This window comes from Emydura macquarii, unplaced genomic scaffold (genome assembly GCF_026122565.2).
Source record: "Emydura macquarii macquarii isolate MOO-44397 ecotype Brisbane River unplaced genomic scaffold, CSIRO-AGI_Emac_v2 contig_1363, whole genome shotgun sequence".
Lineage (NCBI taxonomy): Eukaryota > Metazoa > Chordata > Testudines > Chelidae > Emydura > Emydura macquarii.
This window is the reverse complement of record NW_027131500.1, coordinates 18,436,356-18,457,489: the sequence shown is the minus strand read 5'-3', so window position 1 is coordinate 18,457,489 and position 21,134 is coordinate 18,436,356. Positions and strand designations below refer to the sequence as shown.

At 39.8% G+C, this 21,134-nt stretch overlaps 1 long non-coding RNA gene across 1 annotated transcript in view; it reads left to right on the top strand.

Moving 5' to 3' along the window:
- LOC137155507 (uncharacterized) overlaps positions 1-21,134 on the top strand; it is a 136,721-nt gene that overhangs the window by 200 nt on the left and 115,387 nt on the right. The window lies entirely within an intron of this gene.

Here is a 21,134-nt window from a genome sequence, read left to right as displayed (position 1 = left end):
AGGTGTTTTTTTTTGTTTGTTTGTTTTTGTTTTGGTCAGGGTACATACCTGGGGGAACCCAGCAAGTCCCTGCTCTGCCTCACTTAGATCATCACCAAGTTAGTCATTCTCTCTCTCTCCTGTTGGAGCTGTTCCACTTTGTATTAATAATTAAATATTCATTTGGGGAGAGGGAGAGAGAAACTCCATAACTTAAGGGTAAGGGCATTCCAGTATGTGTGTCCCTCTCTCTACCTGAGTGAATATTAATTATGTATACAAAGTAGAATAGCTCCAATAGGAAAAAATCTGACTCTATACCCTGATGGTGGTCTGTATCAGGCAGAACAGGGATTTGAACAAGGCTTTTCTACATCCCAGGTGTATGCACCAACTAGGGGATTTTGAATAATGTGGATTGTGGCTTTCTCAGAGGTTGGACCTTCTTGATGAATCAGCATTTGCTAATGGAAAAAGGACTTGTTGAAAAAACTCCTGAGCTTCTTTAATGCTCAGGATTAAAGCTATGGTGATGTTTAGGAACAAATCCTGCCCTGCTCTTTCCTGTAGTTGTGGTGGCCCTGAATGCAACAGAACCAGCCCAGGCCATACTCCTGTTCATGGGGTGGGGACTGAGAGAATTAATATTTTCACTGTAAGTCTTGGTACTTTTTAATTTTGGAAAGTACTTGGATATACAAGTAATAAGCACCCTAAGAAATAACTTAAGAAATTGCTTTTCTGGCATGGTGGTGATGGGGAGAGGGGGGAATGGAACAAGATAGGCTAGAGACAGTCCACACAAGTGATTTGTACAAGAAGAAGGTGGGGCCAGTGGCTCCACTACCATACAAATCCACTACCAAACTCCAATGCTGAACCTGAACTTCAATAGAGCCAAGGCACTGATAACTCAGCACTAAAATGGAGTTGTCTGACCTTACAAGTGTACTCATGCTGCCAGTAGTTTTTTTTCCCAACATCTTTATGCATTCCATGGTTTGAAATTACAAATATAAAACTAAAAAAAACTTTAAATGCTGGATAGTGGATTGTGCAACTTATTTATTAGCCATATCACTAATATCTCATCTAAATTGTGAGCCTTTACTTCTGAGGTGGCACTCTTCTACCTGGCTGTTCAGTTACCCTCAGCCAGCTTCCCCTTGGTGGATGGTTGTTTTTCATGGGCATTTACCCTTCCTGATAACTCTGAAAATCACTCCATAGACTGATCAGCGGAATTATCCCTAAAAATAATAGAACAGGATTCTATAGTCCCTTCAGGAGACTGACTGTGATCTGTAGCAGACTTGACAATCTACTGGCTTTAAGGTCTGGTCTATATTTAAAAGTTTTGCTGGAATAGCTATGTTGGTTAAGGGGTGTGATTCTCCTAACACCCCCCTCTCCCTACCTCCTCCCCCCCCCCCGGACATTCACCATGTTGGCAAATACCCTAGTATAAATACAATTACACCAACAACAAAAATATTGCCAGGAGTAGTTTTATTTTGCTAGAGGAACTAGTATAAGAGTCCTTTTGCCAGTATAAACTGTCTACACTAATAGTTTGCTGTTAAGTCAGCAAATCTTTTACGTGTAGACTAGGCCTTATTCTGAAATCCTGAGGGGTGGCATATATGCATGCTGCCAAGTTGGGGTAGGACTACCCACAATTTCCTATCTTCCTGGATAAAAGTGAAGGTTGTGATTTAATTTGTTTGCATTTTAAATAAACTGCAATGCTGTCAGTAAAAGTGAAATCTCATAGTTAATGTTGTACTGCAGTAGGTTACTTTAATATGGAAACTTTTTGTTATACTATGTATTTCAAAGCAAGCTACTATTCATTTTGAACTAAACTTGTGTGATGCTTCATTACTTCCAGACTAGTTATCAATGACTTGTAACACATCATTAAGGGCTTTTTTTTTCCCTTATGTGAAAATGCTAAGCCTAATGGATTTCATACAGTATGTTGTTCAATTTACCTGTCTATTAAATGGAGTCATTAAAGTAGAAGAAGCTGGCTATTCAAAATGAATGTTTTTAATCAGGAGAGATTTGTTTTAAATAGATGTCATTAATCATATATTTAAACCACTAATTAACATTTTTTCTTTGATTTGCCTTGTTTGGTTAAATACATTAAATACCGGATTGTAGTGGGGTGATGGGTTATGATCAAAGAGGTTTGTGGCTGTTTATTACAAAGAAATTAACATTGACTGTAGTCTACACATCTTTGGCCATCCAATTTCTGTGGTCTAGTTCACCTAACAGAGAACCACTTTTCAAACTTTGGCATGCAATTACCCAAAAAAACATGTTGGTCAACTTCATGCTGCTTTGTGTCAGGTGGTCAAAATCATTTGACTTCTAAGGAAGTCCATTCTGCTTGAAAGAGCAGTATGTTTTTCTTTGCTCTAATGATTAGTGTGGTGGGGGAAATAAAAACAGGATTCACAAAATACAACTAGTTTCTGTTGAATTATAAAAGAAGGATGGGAGAAGAGCATTACCATGCATCTCCCGGTGTTATTTTTAGACCCCCTCCCCTTTATGCCACTCAGAATCTCACTCTAGGTGCACAAGGGCTTGATTTAACTATTTTTGCATTGAATGTTGATTATGTTTGGTGAGTGACTTTACTTGTGCCCACTCACAACCTTATTTAACTGAAGTTGGATTAAAACAACATTGTGTTGCCTAGTGTTTAAAAGACTGAGAATCATGGCTTGTGCACATATATCAGTGAGGATATGCCTGCCTTACTTTTTAAAATCTTTTCTTCCGCATCCCAAGCAAGCCATCTTTCCTTCCTGTCTGAATTTACAAAATGAAATTGTAAAGATGGCCACCCTCCCTCTTCTCATTCTAAATGTAAACTAAAAGTCTGATCCTGTTCAACTTCATTTCTACTTATCCTTTCACCTGGCGTCCCCATGTTGGAGCTAAACCTTGCTTTTGTAGGTTCTTCTAGTAAAACTGACATTCTCCTTGAAAATCAAAGGTCTCAAAAGCACACAACAGTTCCAGTGAGAACTCAGTGACATCCTGCTATAAATTTGAAGGTTTTCACACAATTGTAAAATAGACTACAGCTTAAACTTCCACAGCTGTGCTGTGCTGACAGTTGAATACTCACTTTTCTCCCCCAACAGATATGAGATAAAATATTTTATTTTAAGGAATAACTTTTTTCTGCATTTTAAAAATATAAATTCTAACTCTAATGGGACCCTTGTGCAAAAGTCCAAACCCAACATCTTAAAATTTAAATGTAAACTAATACTACATAGGTAATAAATTGTGAAAGGGTTCTTTTGTTACTTTCTTCCATACACCTCTTTGAAATGTTACCTCAAGGTCAGGTTAGAAAAGTACAGCATGTGAATAGCAGTAAGGAGTCTCAGTTAATCAGCATAAATTTAAAACATAGCCCCTGCCCAATTAAATGCTTTCAGTTTGACAAGGTTGCAAATAATTTCTAAAAGCTCCTGATAAACAGAATATATGCCATTGCTAATGCTTCAGGAACCCAAGGGAGGATAGAAAACAAATCTTGTTGAAAGAGGAAAATAGACTTCTTCAGTGCAAAACTATATGCATAATATATAGTGATACTTCTCAGTCAAGAGCTTGCAGGTGTTAATACTCTATCCTACACCAACTCCTTTCTATATGAAAGTGAGACCAATTAATGGTGAATGCAGATATCCTAGGAGGGATTTTGTCATTATGGGTTGTTTTTAATTCTTTCCATATCCTTGGGATATTTCCTCAGTATTTTTTTTAAAATACTTTGAAGTGTTAGATTTGACACTGACACATATGCCTCACCTAGCTATTTTAGCACTCCTGGGGCTGCAGTCTGAATTACATTTTCTCAAGATGAGATTCAAGCAGCAATAAAAATGTGGTTTAAGTCAAACTATCAGTATATGCTTTTCACACTTACCTTGAAAGATTAGGGTTAAAAATGAATGAAAACCAGCTAATGTTTTTATGATAAAGACTGTATTAGAAAGCTTGGTAGCAGTATTACCTCAGGTAATTGGCAGGGCCAAAAAAATTAGGATTTCTTTGACTTTTTTTGCAAGGATTTTTGTCCCTACTCTTGCAACAAATTGAGGTGGTCATTCACATGCTGTTCATAGTATTTACCTAGGTCAAGTCGAGTATTACTGCCTTTTCAAAATGGCAGAAGCAACTCTACTCAAGCAATCAACAGTTAGAGCTACAGAGCACTTCTTATCAGCCAGTAAAGTAAAAGACTCAAGTTTAGGATTAGACTTACTCTTTTATTGCTGGGATTGGATTTTTCAAAAGTGCTTAGCCTTGGCCTTATTTCTGCTCTCATTTAAATCAGTAGATGAACTCCTCATCCCTGCTTTGGATCCTTTATGCCAGGTAAAAAGGTCCGTGTCATAAAGAGATCCTAAAAGCCCAGGTCAGGTCCAGAAAAGAATTAATCAGAGGCAGTAACTGTGGGAGCCAGTCCTCAAAGCTGTCTTTCTGTGGACTGCCTTGCAAGTCTTGGCATATGGGGCCATGGTAGCATGCCTGGGCAAGGCCACAGCACTAAGGGCTTGCTTAGTTACACAGTGAGCTACTCTTACCCCTCAAAGTTAAAGCCACCTTAACCTCCATCCTCTTCTCCTAGGTGCAAGTTCTATGCCAGCCTCTTTGAAGTGCAGCACAGAATCTCCTCCAGTGTCTTTTTGCAAGGTTGGATTCACAGGGCATGTTAGTTCACATGGATGGCTAGATCTGTGTTCATGAACCATCCAGAAATCTGAAATCACTTAAAATGAAGGCTTAGGTTCTGCAGTTAATAGTAAATAGTGCAGCAAAAACACTTTAAAAATATGGGGATCTGTATTTCTTAATTGCTACGTTCCACTCCCTCAGGTCATTGGTCAAGGCCCTTCCACTCCCCTATCTGAAAATTTGTCTAAAAATAGCCAGTTCTGATCTAGTGGTGTGATATAGAAACAGTCCCTTTCATAAGAGCGCCTTTTTTTTTTTTTTTGTGCCTTTCTGGTCTCTAAGCCATCCCAATATAGCATTACAACCTAATACAAACTCTTTCCCAGCACCCCTTTTGGGGACTAGCCCTTTAAATAAACAGAAAAAAGTGCCCATTTTGCACCTGCTGCTTGTTGCCTTTCCCCTTTCATCTGGTAAGAGGAGCTAGCAATACTTTGTTTCCCCTTTTTTATTACTGAGGCAAGAATACATTTTTCATATAACCATTACCAGGGAATTGGGTCATTCTTCAGACCTCTCCTCCATACCAAAGAACCCATGAGCTGTCACATCAGTAACAAAGTCAGGATCCTCTCTGAGCATGTGCAATCCCATATCAGAAATGGTATTGTTACTAATGTACAGTCTTTTCTTTGATACTTCTCAAGGCACTTGTCATCCCCCAGCTCGTAAATGAGGTATAGGAAGACTGGGGAGCTTCTCCAAGGTCCCCTACTAGATTGTGGTACTCAGGCATCGAACCCAGGTCTCCTGACTCAGCCACTAGTTCACAGCTGCCTCAATAGGAGGGCAACTCTTCTGAGAGTTTACTTCCTATGAAACTAATGGGGGTTCTTACTGGTCGTGATGAGACTTCGCAGCTGTAGTGACGTTCTTCCCTGTGGTACCCTGTGAATCAATAGAAAAGTCTCCTTTCAATAACACAACACTGGACTGAACAATATTACTGTTTCTTAGAGAGGGGGCAAGCAGGGCAATAGCTTGCAGCTGCTGCCATCTTATACCTTATTAAAATGCTATAGGCATGAGAAATCTCAGGGTGTCCTTCTGTGGAATGAATGTTGCACAAGAAAAATGTTTCTTTGCCCAGTGTTTCACTGAGATGCCAGCTGGTGGCTTCCACAAAGAAATGTTACCAGACTTATTATCCCAAAAGCATGTGTGATGTTTGATCTCCTTTAGTATGCTTGAAAGTGAATGAGATATATTTGCATTTGTAATGGTGCTTGGAACATAGTTCTCACATCCTAATTGCTTTGCATAATATGTAAATTGGGCAGGTTTAACGAGTTATTTAACCCACACATTTCTGCATCTATTACTCCCAAAATTTCCTTGCTAAGCTGAGGAATAAGAGGACCTATTTAGGGTTTTCTCTCACAAATACATTTAAAGCTGTCCTATCCTGCTGTACTAGACGTCTTAGCCATTTAGAATTGTGTATGGCTTTCCAGAGCCAGTGACTTTTGTCTGATTTACCATCTCTTGTATTGTAGAGAGCCCAAGCTCTCATGGGCTTCTGTGAGGTTTTGGGGAGGGCAACCATGTAGTGGGTGTGGCATTACCCCTATTCCACACTCATGCTGTCTGGGCATCTGGCAGGTTTTCATCCCTCTCCCTCCAAAGTGAAGGTGGTGATATGGCTCTATGGCCTTTTTGAAACTCAAGAAGGAGAAGAAATATATATTCTGAGGATGAAAAATTTGGTTCGAATACTAATAGTTGGTTTTATCTTCACTCCAAGTGAAAACTTCCTTTTTCTCAAATCAAATATTTAGCCAGTATAAATTGGGTGCAAGTTAAGAAAATGATATCCAAGAACAATATTTTATTCAGATGTGTGTATTTTCCTTACTAGAGCACAACTGTGCAGGAAAAACTAGCATTCTGTCTGCTTTTTGAAAGAGCAGAGATTTTCCCCAGTGGCCAGTCCTTCCTTCCTGTTGTGGTGCAGTGTTGTGTATCGGCTGTCTACTTAATTGCCACCCTCCAACCCCAGAAGTAGCTGCAATTGAGCTGTATTTTGTATGTGGAGTGCACACAGGTCATTCTTTGTACAGGTTACTAGAACTAGTACAATTTTATGTGCTGGTACAAAATACACTACAGTACACAAATAATATCTCCTCTGAACACCCACCTCTAGTTGTCCCTCTACCACCCCACACTGGAACCCAAACAGGGTGTCCTCCAACAACTACAACCTGTACTCAATGGGGATCCTATCCTGGAAGAAATATTTCTTTAATCCCCCCTCCCCCTTTCTATCCTTCAAACAATCGCCAAGCTCGTCAGACGCAAGCTTCCCACAGACAAGGACACAGCAACAAAGTGGCACCAGGCCCTGCCAGAACAACAGATGCACAACTTTTAGATATATCTCCACTGCTATAATCAACACCCGTCACAACATACGGCAGGTCCATGCAGCTTACACATGCCTAACAGAACACATGGTGTACCTCATCCAGTGCAACTATGTGGGTGAAACTAGACAATCACTATGCTCTCAAAGCCACACAGGAAAAAAAAACCAAAACACCACATTACCTGTGGGTGAGCACTTTTCACAAAGCCGTCACTCTAGCTGTCCCTTCAGTTCTTATCCTCCAAGGAAACCTGTGCAACACTTTCAAAAGATGAGCCTGGGAGATTAAATTCATAACTTTACTAGACACTAAAAATCATGGTCTTAATTAAGACACTGGGTTTATAGCTTACTACAACAATCTGTAACCCACTAACCCCTCCTCTCTTTTGCCCTATATCTATAGGAGTGTTAACAGGCCACTTCACCTTGAATGGTCTTTCAGCATAAGTAGTTAGCACACAGTTTTAGAATATCTGTATGACCCTTGTACTCAGTGTCACAGCTAAATATTTTCCCCAGACCTGAAGAAGAGTTCTGTGTAAGCTTGAAAGCGTCTCTTACTGACATAAGTTGGTCCTATAACCAATATTACCACAGCCATTTTGTCTTTCATAAGTACCTGTACAAAATATCATTTAGGTAGACAGCATCTGTTTGGCTTCCAACCCTGTAAATAGTAATCTAGGAACAGTTCCTTTACTGTATATTAAACACAGACACCAGCAAACAATTGCCTGGAGACAAGGAGCTCATGTGACTAAAGTTACTCAAATGCATGTGTGTTTGCAGGATGGGGCCCATAGTAAGCGTCTGTTTAGAATTTGTGCTTAATTGAGAGGTTTTTAGTTCAAAATACATTTAGTATACGATGCTTAGCACCATCTAATTGGAAATATAATTTTGCATAATTTACAGTAAATCATACTTCCTAATAAGTCTGTGTAACTGAACAGGTTATTCTGAATGCAATGAACCAAAGCAATGGAAGGCTTAAGAGTGAGTCAAGATAAATGAAACTTCTTTTATTACATGTACAAACCCTTAGAGGGAAAATATATTTTCCTTCTTGAGTGTGCCATTTTAACTTGGAAAGCTGCCATAACTGGAGAGTGAAAACATTTTCAGATAACATTTGTGGAAAATTAGCACAGTCTGTATCAGGGGCCTAGCCCGACCTGATCTTCTGGCAGGACCTCTGGCTGACCTGGATGGATGGGTTGAAAAACCCAAACTTCCTGCTTCCAGTCATGTGACTGGAAACAGGAAGTTCGGGAAGCCACCGGCTGCGAGAGCTCCAGTTGTGTAGGTAGTTTAAGCCGTGCTTGAATGGGCCTGCTTTCAAAGTGGTTAGGCCCTGGCCCACCTGTAACCATGCCTCTGGTCTGTATGAAATACTCCATAGTTTACGGTGGTGAAGCAAATTCAGGTCTTGAAGATACCAACTTCCAGGAAAGGCATTTGCATCATTTCTGCTTATGTAAAATAATCAATTAGAAGTAACAGCTGATTTAAAACCATTTAGCAGATAGTGGCCTCCAATTAGATATACTCTAGTTAACAAAATGTTTTGTTTGCCATTCTATGACAACAAGAAAAAGGTGGTGACTTTTATCTGCAAAGGTCCTGAGGAATGGTCCTAGTGGCTAATTTGCTCTGTAGTAGCTGTTCCTTATATTTGAAGACTGCTGAGCTAGATAGCTTAATTTTATTTTGAAAAATACTGTTTTTTAAAAATAAATCATGTCAGGCAATTGAGTGGCAGTTCACCACATTTTTAGTCTCTGACTCATTCATAGACTATAAGTTCAGAAGGGACCATTATGATGATCTAGTTTGACCGCCTGAACAATGCATGCCGCAGAACTTCACCCACCTACTCCTGTAATCAACCCCTAACCTAAGACTGAGTTATAGAAGTTCTCAAATTAAAGACTTCAAGTACAGAGATTCCACAAGCAAGTGATCCATACCCCAGTCTGCAGAGGAAGATGAATCCCCGCCCCCCCGAGGGCCTCTGCCAATCTGCCCTGGGGGAAATTTCCTTCCTGACCCCAAAGAATAGTCTTAATTATTCTTTAACAAGAAGCTTTATGCTGAGAAGTCTAGTGTTTGGTTCATTGCTAGGGAAGAAGGGGTAGAATAGTAGTATGATCTGCTGCTATGCTACACAGCCAAATCCTGTAATCCTTATCTGAGGCACAGTCTGTTATGCATGAATGGGGAGGATGGAACCTCAGATTTCTACTTAGTTTCCAACATGTTGTTCTGTGGCATGTGAAGAAAAAGTTGCCCCACACCACTTCCTGTACTCTTAAGGGATTGGTCCCCGAAACTCAAGATCTGAAGATGCCAGAATTTGGCTGTTAATTTCAGTCTTATGACTAACATGTAATCCCCACCTAATTGACAGTTTATGGGAGTCTAAAATAGCAGGCTAAGACCGTATCTCTGTATTTCAAAGGGTCCCTTACTATACGGACAGCAATCTTCTGACCAAAATGACACCAAATTATGTATTGTTTATGCTGTATCAAGATTTACAAAGTAGTACTGCTCTTTGGTTTTTGTTTCTTTGCTTTTGTTTGTATGTTAGCAAGATACAACCACAAACACCTGGGTTCATCTCTCCAACAATCTCGCAATAGCTAATCTAAATCAGATCCAAAAGATCCCATAACTATCTTGTCTGGAGATAGTCTGTGTTGTTACTTACAACTTTCTTTTCTGGTCTCTCATAGGCATAATATCCAATTTGTCTAGCTGCTGATGCTGGGCTTTAGCATTATTATACACTCTTATGTAGACGCACTGCAGACTACATAGGAGGAGAAAATACTGAATATTTCAAGCTAGGAATAATATTGCTTCTCCTTGATTGAGTTGTACTGTGCTGAGTTGTGTCAGTGTAGCATAATTATGCTTAAGCAGAACAGCAGTTGGCACTGTAGCCAAAAGATTATACTGTGAATCATACAGCCTAATGGAGAGGGCACTAGAGTGGTACTTGAGAGACCAAAGTTCAAGTCCTGATTCTGCCACAGATTTGCTGGGTGACCCTGGGCAAGTTGCCTCCATTTCCTGATCTGTAAAATGGGGCTAATGATAGGATCTCCTCTTGTAAAGTGCTTTGAGATCTCTGTATGAAGAGTGCTATATAAAAAGGGATGGTGTTAAATTATTGGGGGATATTGCTTTGCTCTTCTGCTATAGCTATGAACTAATACTAGCTTATAAATCTGCATGTGAGACAAGGAGGGGAAATTATGAAATGCCTTTCAAAAACTTTGAAGAAACCCTGTCACTTCTAAAACTGGGTGAAGTAAGCTTTATAACAGCACTGATTCTTTATATCTAACCAGCCATTCATTTTTCTGGGCTAGTGTAATTATGCATTATAAATATGCTAGATGGTAATACTACCAACTTCAATAGCCACAAGAAAACCCAAATATTAGCATAAAGGTAAAAATTACTCATGGAACACTGCAATTTCCTCACTCTATGAGCAGTCAAGAGTCACGCATAGTTTAACTTTGCAACTACTAAGAACAGGTTCACACAAGCTCATTTATTTTATGAGCATAAGGAACTGATCTCTGAAGAAGTCTCTCTTGGGAGGTTAGACTTGGCCATAACAGTAGCCTGAGAGAGTGTTCTCTTGTTCCCCTTACATCTGGCAAGTATTAAGATCGAGCAGAATAAAGACTTGTTTACATTGTGCATATATATATTTGCATCTTACTTTCAAAGTGAAAATAGAGGTTACATGATCTTCAACTATAAAATAGGTTGTAGAATGCATGCTGACCTAGTGCCCTTCTACAATATGTGCTCTTATTTACCCATTAATCTTATGCATTGAGAGAAAATCTGGCAGAGTATCTATGCCGCTATCCAGATGCAACAAAAGAACATATGAGCCATCAAGGCAGTAAAAAGCCATTGTAAAATACCACCTTTAAATTTAAAATGTTGTCATAAACCATGTGACACTAATAAATTCTTTAAACTGCTTTGGCCAGACTAGTTTTGTTGTAGGGTTACTTACACACACTGTGTGAGACACACTGTATCAGTCACCCTGAAAATCTTTCAGTTTCCTAAGATGACTAAATAAAGGTAGCTCAGTATTTACTGCATTCCTAAGGTATTAATTAAACAGAACATGTCAAACAGTGAAGCAGCCCCTGTATTTAAGGATGATCTGTGGCCTGTGTATGTGCAGTCTTAAATTTGTTTAATAATGCCACTATGTGGTCTGACCACTATATGAGTGTCAATAGTGTACTGAGTACTGTTCAGAACTTTGTAGGAGAATGATGCGGGTCCCAAGGAGGTCACAATCCAAGGCCCCAATTCAGTGACATACTAAAGCATGTACGTTAACTTCCAGCATGTGCTTGTGTTTTTTATGAAGTGGGGGAGGGGCTGAGTTCTCAGTCACTGAAGCATTCAAGCATGTACTGTACTTTAAGCATCTGAGTAGTTTCCTCCATTTCCATAGGTCTTTAAACATATACTTAAAGTTAGGCATGGGTCTAAATGAGCAGGCCCCCATTCTGACACACAAATCCTCTCTGATTACTAGATTGTGTGTTGCTTTATGAGGTATTTTATTCTCTGTATACAGCAAAAACGAGAGTCCTGTAGCACCTTAAAGACTAACAAATTCCTGCGGGCATAAGCTTTTGTGGGCTGCAACGCACTTTGTCAGATGCATGAAATGGAAAGCTTATGCCTACAGAAATCTGTTAGTCTTTAAGATGCTACAGGACTCTCGTTTTTGCTGTATACAGACTAACACGGCTACCCCTCTGGAACTTCTCTGTAAGCAAGGGTGACTGTACTTCCTTGCTTGGCATATTAAGAATAGTAGGCTTGTGGGTGATGTATTCTAAAGAGGGATACACATGACACATTCAGTTTATGTTAGCATAAAGTTCTTAATTTGCATATACAAGCATTGTAACTAGAGTACAATTTACTTGCAATAAAATGGTAGGGAGGGAAACTATTATACCATTTACATGGTAGCAAAGGAATATGAGGCTTTTAAGTTTTTGTTTTCTGTAGCCAATAAAACTAAGTATTTTAAGCTAAAAAGAGCATTCCTTCAAATTGTTCCATAGTTCATGTTCACACGCTTTGCTGTAATTATAGTACAGATTAAAGGCAAAAGTTTTTTCTTTGGAAAAAAAAACACTTCCTTACGTTACTTGATTTAAAGGGGCTGTGAATGGTAATGGACTGATAGCTCCAGCAGACCTAAAATGAGAACATATGCATTTACTTCCAGTAATGAGAGCCTTTATTAAAACAAAATGCTGCAGCAGTAACACCATGAGCAATGTACCTTGCAAGGTTAACTACTTAACATACAGAATGTCAACAAAATATCTCATCAGCCTACTTTCAGTTCCTGTTTAAAACAAAACTAAGCAACCAGGAACAATACTTCCTATGTAGTATTTTCCAGTAATAAAGTTTCATTTCATAACCATTTGATACCCATTCAGTAAATTTTATATTCAGGAAATGTTCCTCAACCCACTTGCATTCTGCTGTATATCTGCCTAGATTCTTTTGACAAGTCTGGTGGATTTTAACATTCTTGATGATGCTGTCCTGTTGGATCACCTTGAATACTCTGTTTGAATTAAAGATACTTCATTGCTTTCATTTAAATGCCTTTTTTTTAAGATCACTATTCCCAATCCCCCAGTCATTAACAGCTGGTGAAACCAAATAGCACTTAACTGTGGAATCACTTTTAATGAAGCTGTCTGTTCTTGGGGGAACCTTTAATAGTTCCAGCTTTGGGTCCTATAATTCACTGAGAGAGTGAATGTCTGCCCACACAATTTGTTCTACATTTATTATGGAATTCATGTACGTTGTCCTGATATTTTTCAGGTATCCATATATGTAAAATCTGTAAACTTATCTCTTGATGTTAGCAACACAAAGGGTCAAAGTGTGCAAACTTTACTCACATTGAGTATTCATGAGTAGTCCCTTTGACCTAATGTGTAAAGTGGGGCTTCACTTGCATTCAAAATGATTACAATTGTTTGCTCACCAATGTGAAAATTGCATTCTTGGGTCTTGAATTTTGTTTAATTTTCATTGTATATTTATATCTCCAAATTCCCAGTGACGTTTTTTGTTCACGTTTTCCAGCAGCACCATTACTTGTCAGTTGTGCTTTTTCACTTGTATAATAAGACAGATATGTCCTGCTAAATACAAATACTGTATAGGTCTGATTCTCACTTATGCTCCTTTACAGTGCTAGAGCAGTGTAATGGGGGCTTCCGGTGATGTAATTTCTGCTTATTTTAGGCCTCTTCATGTTGCTAGAGTGGTGAAAAATGTAGTAGTTGGAGGGAAGAGTACAGGTTATAGAAAGGGAGAGTTTGGATGAGGCACCAAGAACTCAGCCTGTGCATGCATATGGCTTGAATGCTAGCAGCAGTTGTAGCACCTTTATAAATCTTCCTAATAAAGAATCAGTTTAGGTTTACGAGCATGGAGTCCTTTCATGTTGTTTCATGTACCACATGCTGAGTAACATAAAGACCCTTAGTGTAAATGGGAATCAGGTTTCACCTTTCGAGATGCTGAGATCTTGATACAAATCATGCCTTTCACCCCAAACGTTTTAATTTTTCTACATTTGATTATTAACAAGCTCCAAGTAGTTTAGCTAGAACTTTTTTTTGCTATAGCTCTGTGGCATCTTGAACACTGAGATTATTTATCATGGAATAGATGCATTTTACTGTTCCAAAGTGAAATATAGATAAGAATAAAAACCTGGTGGAGCCAAGATTTTAACAGAATTATTCGCTCAGGACATATGATAACTGAAAATACTTACTTTTAATTGTCTCACAAACTAGACTAAAATGGAGCAACAGTAGAGTGTTGTTTTTTGGAGGGGGGGGGGGGTCTGAAATTAGTGATGTTGTAAATATCCCTAAAACAAGCATAATAAACCCAGGAAATTAAGAATTGAGGTGAGATTAAAAAACCAAGCATGATGAAGTATGGAGATGCATGATTAAACACCCAGACAACCTTAACTCATTCCTTTAGTAATGCCTTGCAATAACCATTTAGGATTAATGCATAATAGCTCATAATCTGTTTAAATTAATTTTTAAATACCTAGTTTTGCATGGTTTTAAATGTACAAAAGTGTTCACTTTTTAATTGTCAGAATTTATTTTACTTGCGTAATTGTAGCAATATCATTAACCTGATTCTACATCCTTGATGGCATCCAATCTGAACTGGTGTGTGTTTTTGCTAAAGTTTGACAAGGCTGAAAGTACTTTCAGTTTTTATTAAAATGGTTTCTACTTTTCTATCACTTAGTGTTTTTTTATTAAAAAATAAAGCATGATCACCTCAAAGGCTTTGATATAATAACCTAGCAGGGATCCCAGCATAGGATTTTTTGCTATGCACTGTCATTCCATACTTGAAGGGAAGTGTTTCCTTATGCAGACCTTTACAAATGGGTATAATATAGAATACTACATATACAATAGCTTATTTTACTTAAATTCATAGTGAGTGCTATGATATGAGTAAAGAGATGGAATATAAAGTTAAAAGAACATTTGAAGTAATTGGAAAGGGTTCAACTGACCTATTTCCTCCCCTCCCCCCCCCCCCACTGCCCCCAATCCATTTTAATGGCAACTAAGTATCCAAATAGCTTAAGACAGTGTTGTCTTATCCTATGTATGAGATTTACCATTTTTTTTTGTGTGTTTTTAATGTTAAGGTTGCAAAGTCAAGCACTCAGAAGTTAGGAAATGCCAGAATCAAGGTTGCCTGTATAACCTGAACTTGGCTTCCCATGTGAGTACACATTATGATAACCTTCAATGACATGATCACACTATTTTTTCCCCTGCCTCGTTTAGTGCACAGGATGGATGCGCGCACAGAATGACTAGTTTATTCAATATTTCTTTGTATTCTCATTCCATCTCCGGTGCATGGCCTTATTTACAGAACCCTATTCAGAACCTGCTCTGAATATAGAATTATTAATTCCTTCATGGTGCTTTCATCATAGTACAAGTGCTTTACTTAATATATGAATTTATCCTAATACCTCTGTAAGGTGAGGCAGTATTATCTCTTGTGTACATATGGAAGCAGAGAGATTAGACACAATTGTCAGTGTCCAGTAATTTTGTGTGTCCAGCTTGAGATATCTAGGACCTAACTATTTCAGAGTGCTTTATAAGCTCAAAACTGAGCCCCGGTTGACTTCAGTTGTAGCAGTAACTACTCAGTTCTTCTGCAAATGTGGCTTCTAGTTGCCTAACTTGTGTTCCTGACTATCAGGTCATGATATAATTGAAATTGGACAGCAGGCCTGATAAAATGCAAGGCCTAGCAAAATATAATTGACCAAAGTGCACAAGGAACTTACAACAATTAACCACACGGCATAGGAAAATTACAACAGACCAAGGTTGTATAAGGAATTTACAACAAGTAATGCCAGGAATATGCTCAACTGCAGGCCATCTGCCGGAAGTAGAGCTAAACTGGAACCACAGAAATATGCTCAACAGCAAGATGTGCTCATTGGCAGTTCATCTGCCGGAGGTGAGCACCCACAGAACGCGGATGCGCTTAGGCAGACTTCTGCAAGACAGCCAAAACCCACATGAAATGTTTAACCACAGCGTGTCGGAAAAGTAAGTAAATGCTCAGAGCAGACAGGGGTTCAGTGGACTGCAGCCCGGCTCAAGAGGGGGTGTCTACTCTTGAGTCAATCGAGAGGACGCCAACCCTAAGAAGCTTGCAAGCTCCAGATCCCAGTGACCACCTGTCGAGGATGAGGGTTTTGAAGCAAGGACCCAGACCAGAGGCTGAGGCAGAGTCTGGCTGTGAGTATAGTATCCGGATAGTTCAGGAGTCTATGGACTCAGGGAATCGGGGGGATTTAATTGAGATCTGTGGATCATATCTCCCCTAGGCAATTGCTAAAAAAACAGTGCTTTTAGGATAAGGAGGATAAGGATAGGTAATAGATAAGGTACCATAAATAGTAATGAATAAGTGTAAATGTTAATTGTATAACTGTTTGATTGTAAGAAGTCTTGTCAATTGTCTTGTTGCTTGTAATCATTAATAAAATTATTCATGGATTCAACCTGGGGGGTTCTTTCCCATCGATCTTGGAGTCCTCGTAAAAGAATCCGGGTGTCTTGCTACCCATCCAATTCGGCCTTTCCCTACTACATTTTAATAGCAGCAGGCAGGTGTATTAAACATGTGAAAAATTTGGTTCAAGTGACTTGCCTAGCATCACATAGGAATTCTGTGGCAGAGGCAGTGATAGAATCCAATTTTCCTGGACAGCATTCAACAGCCTTATCCACAAGATCATCCTTTGTCTATATGCAGACTTTTCCCTCATTCTCTACTCACTTTCCCTCTTCCACAGCAAATATGGAAGGGTTCCTGCAGGCAACAGCTTCATCCACTACAAAATTCTGATTCAGTCCCTGATCACCTTCCATCGTGTGCCCTGAATGAGGCAGGAGTCCTGTCGAATATATGTATTCACTCATATAACTAAAGAATGTATAGAAATGCATACGTATGAGGGGACCAAATTAAGGGTACTCTAACAAACTTAATTATGGCATTTTCTAACTTTTGAGTACTTGACTTTGTGACCTTAATGTTGTTTGGTATAGATTTTTGGGCATAATTTCCTACTTCTTTAAAAACACTTTTAAAACTGTCGTATGAACCCATATTGGCCCCCTCACATGGATCATCAGAAGGTTTGGAACCTTAAGTCCACAGCACAAACTCCTGCCACTTGCACTAACAGAATAGCTGGTGGCAGTGTGAAGCTCTCGCCATCTGTGGATTTGCTGGGAGTTTCACGGACGTGAGCAGAGGAATGTTGACATAAGACTCCTGGGTTCAATTCCAAGTTTTAGAGGAGATTTTTTTCTAGTGGCTATAAATTCTCTTGTCCCTGTTCCCCACCAAGCCTCTCTTGGTCCTCTTCTGCTCCTGTCCCCGTGATGTGACAAGGTAATGCTTACGAGTCAAATAGCTTCATCTAGCTTTATTTTAACAAAAGTTTGAATTCTGCAAAATCTGTGGAGTCACCAGAAATGTGCTGGCTGGTACTAACTTAGTCCAACTCCTGATCTTATCTGTTGTGATTGTATTGGAAGCTTAGCTTGAATACATACTGCAGGATCAGGAACTGCTGGAAGCCTTTTATTAGTTAAAATAATTTTATATAATGCCTACGCTTATGTTCTCATCTATACATATGTTTTTAAACATTTTAAGATCAAGTATTGCATGGCACTGCAGCCTCATGCTGCACCCTTGTAAAATTTAGCTTAGTGGTTAAGGCACTCATGCGGGATGTGGAAGGCCTAGGTTCAATTCTCCCGTTGACCTGATCAAACCCTGGTCTCCAATGTTCCAGTGGGCTACCACTGCCTGCTGTGGTTTTTTCCTTTAAACCATAAAAAGGCTTAGGCACTAAAGTCCAAGAGAGGGTTCATGGCTGAAAATTCTGAGCAGAGATAAACAACTCCATCTGGCCCAGGCTCAGGAGCCTAACTCCCTGAGAGAGGTGGGACTTATGTCAAGGAGTGGGGTTTGGTCTTTACTATTGGCTAGCCATAGCAGAGCTAATAGGAGGCACTGGAGAGGTGTCCCCTCCCACACACCCTCAGTAGCTTTAGATGTATGTAGAAATCTATTTCACATGGGGCTGGAAGACAGTGAGCATGCTCTGTACTCACCTGGCAGGGGCAGCTCCTGTCCCATGGGGCTGGGCCCAGCTACCTGTTCCAGGTGTTGGGACATGGCACACAATGGAGGAGCAGGTGGGCCAAACCTGAATGGAACTGGGACCCTGTGTTGCAACATCCACAGTAGGGAGCTGCGCCCAGCTTGTAGGACAGGAGCTGCCACTTTCAGGTGAGTGCAGCGTGGGCTCAATTTCCAGCCCATCACCAATTACCCATTGTTTCACATGGCTGCAAAGCCAACAGTGGCTGAGCCAGGTTATCTTAGATGGCTCCCTACTGAGCATGCTGTTTTTTGTGATTCCCATTCTTAGACACCTAAACTCTCCCCATGCATTGCAGAGGAAGCCTGAGTTAGTAACTTGGGCATGTGGATTCCACTGGATGGCAGTGTCTAAAATTAAGCATTGCAATACTGAGCATTGCAATGCCTGTGTCCCTCTGTGGAGCTAGCCCAAGAACTCTGTTTAACAAGAATGAGGCTTTTTTAAAATGAGCAAGAATGATTTGCCTATAAAAAGCTACAGTATCCTGTTTTAACTTCAAAACTTTACCTTTCCTTTAATGTAAATTTACACATGACCAAAAACTGTGGTTTTAACCTATAGCTGGTCTATCAGGACCTAAAATCAGCTCATGTCAGCTATCAGTTGTGCATCATTTCTGCCGCGCTATCTGAATGTTCTTTTAGCTGCATTATGGATTACTAGTACTTAAGGTTCATTTGGCACTAAGCAAAACTGGTGGTGGTGATATGAGTAATCCCCTGAACATATCCAGAAGTAATAAACTATCTATTAACTCAATTAAAAATTTCTCTAGAGAATTATTCCATGTTAATTATCTGTAGGTTATTTAATTTACTCAGATTACTACCAATACTTGATGTCTGAATGCATGAAAAACAACCAGACTGGGATTTGTTGTGGTCTTTCCTCTTTAACATCTATGTATATTTAGGATCTCCATAGAGAGTATCTCAGTTTAATACATGTTCAATAAGGCCTCATTGAGGTAAAGGGTAGACTGACTTATTGTAATTCCTCTTTGGCTTCTTTGTCAACATGTCATTTTCTTCCATATTCCTTTTAGTTTTATGACATGGCCCAGTATAATATGACCAGATCCAAGGCTACAAGGGAAAGGAAACTTCATACATTCTAGTCAGAGTAGCCAAGCCCTCACATCTCAAATGAAAAAGAAACCAGCAGTGTGACTGGAGACCTATTTTAAAGCCTAGCTGTCAGATATATGGTCCTTAAGCTGATCTGGTGTATGATGTAATTTAATATGGCTGAGGAAGGAATTAATACAACCACTTTTCCCTTATAATGCCAGTTTGGCAACGGATCCTGTTAGCTATACAAAGGAAGTAGAAGGAATTATAGTGGAGGAATGGTGAGGGGGGCTGAGGGGAGCGGGAGCCTCAGCACTTCACATGACTGAACCCTACTAAGTTGCTTTACCTGGAACTACCGTATAGTCAGAGAAATTACCAGAAGTGGCCTTGGTGGGTTTTTTTTTTTTTTTTTTTTCTTCCTGGTACTTGGATACCATAGTGATGGGTGTATGTAGAAAGCTAAATGTACAGAACAGAGAGACTTGCCGGGATTGCACTCACCAGTTAACAGAGAGGTAAGCATGATTGGATGGAATAGGGGTAGCCTGTGAAAATGTTGTACGTGTAGTAACCCTTTCTTAGAGTTCTAGTTGGTCATACTGTCACCCAAGCTTAGTGGCTCACTTGGGTGTATGGAAGAAGTGCTCACAGAGGAAACTATAAGGAGTGTTGCTAACTCCGTTTTTAATTGAGCCTCCCAACCACTTTCTGCTGCTAATACACAATGGATGCGTTCCATAGAGGAAGAGTATGAAAATGGAGTCAGTACGGCAAAAACAAAACTAGCTAGTTCCTTGCAGACAGAAGGAATAAGGGGCTTAAGAAGTCACAAAGATGCTTTGAAAGTAGAAGAAAATGGACAAGTCACTGCAGTTCCAATCAGAATATTCTTCTGCCAACCCTTACTCATGTAAGTAATTATTTGCACAGATAAAGTTCTGCAGGATAAGGATTCTAGTGAATTGCCCCATTTGGTGGTTGAATGGGAAACTAACAGTCTGTAGACAACTATACCAAGGCCTGGTCTATACCTAAAAATTAGATTGACTGACCTATGTTTCTCAATGCTGTGAAAAATGTTGTGCCCTGAGCACAATAGTTACATCAACCTAACCCCAGTGTAGAGGTGGCTAACTTGACAGAACTCTTCCAATGACCTAGTTACTGCTTCTGAGAGGTAGATTACTTACATAAATGGAAAAAACCCTCTTGTTGATAGACACTTTGTATATCCTATGGTGCTACAGCTGTGGCACTGTAGCAGCTGCAGTGTCGACATGACCTAAGAGTCGAAAGGAGTTCTTCCTTTCCCAGAGGCAGTAGCAACTGTGGTAAACTTCATAGAATCATAGATTAGGGTTGGAAGGGACATCAGGAGGTAATCTAGTCCAACTCCCTGCTCAAAGCAGGACCAACCCCAACTAAATCATACCAGAAAGGGCTTTGTCAAGCTGCCCCTTCAAAACCTCTAAGGATGGAGATTCCACCACCACCTTAGGTAACCCATTCCAGTATTTCATCACTCTCCTAGTGTAAAAGTGTTTCCTAATATCCAACCTAGACCTCCCTGCTACAACTTGAGACCATTGCTCCTTGTTCTGTCATCAGCCGCCATTGAGAACAGCCTAGCTCCGTGCTCTCTGGAACCCCCTTCAGATAGTTGAAGGCTGCTATCAAATCCCACCTCTCTTCTCTTCTGCAGACTAAACAAGCTCAGCCTCTCCTCATAAGTCATGTGCTCCAGCCCCCTAATAATTTTCATTGCCCTCCACTGGACTCTTTCCAATTTGTCCACATCCTTCCTGTAGTGGGGGGCCCAAACTGGACACAATACTCCAATGTGGCCTCACTAGTGTCGAATAGAGGGGAATAATCACTTCCCTTGATCTTCTACTAATACAGCCCAATATTCTGTTAGCCTTCTTGGCAACAAGGGCGTACTGTTGACCTACGTCCAGCAAGAGCTGGGCCATGTGAAACTTAGACCTATAGCTAAAGAGATTTGAATAAATAAGTTTTGGATGCTTGTTCAGAGCAAGGAAATGAAAGTGCAAGGTGCTCCCTGAGT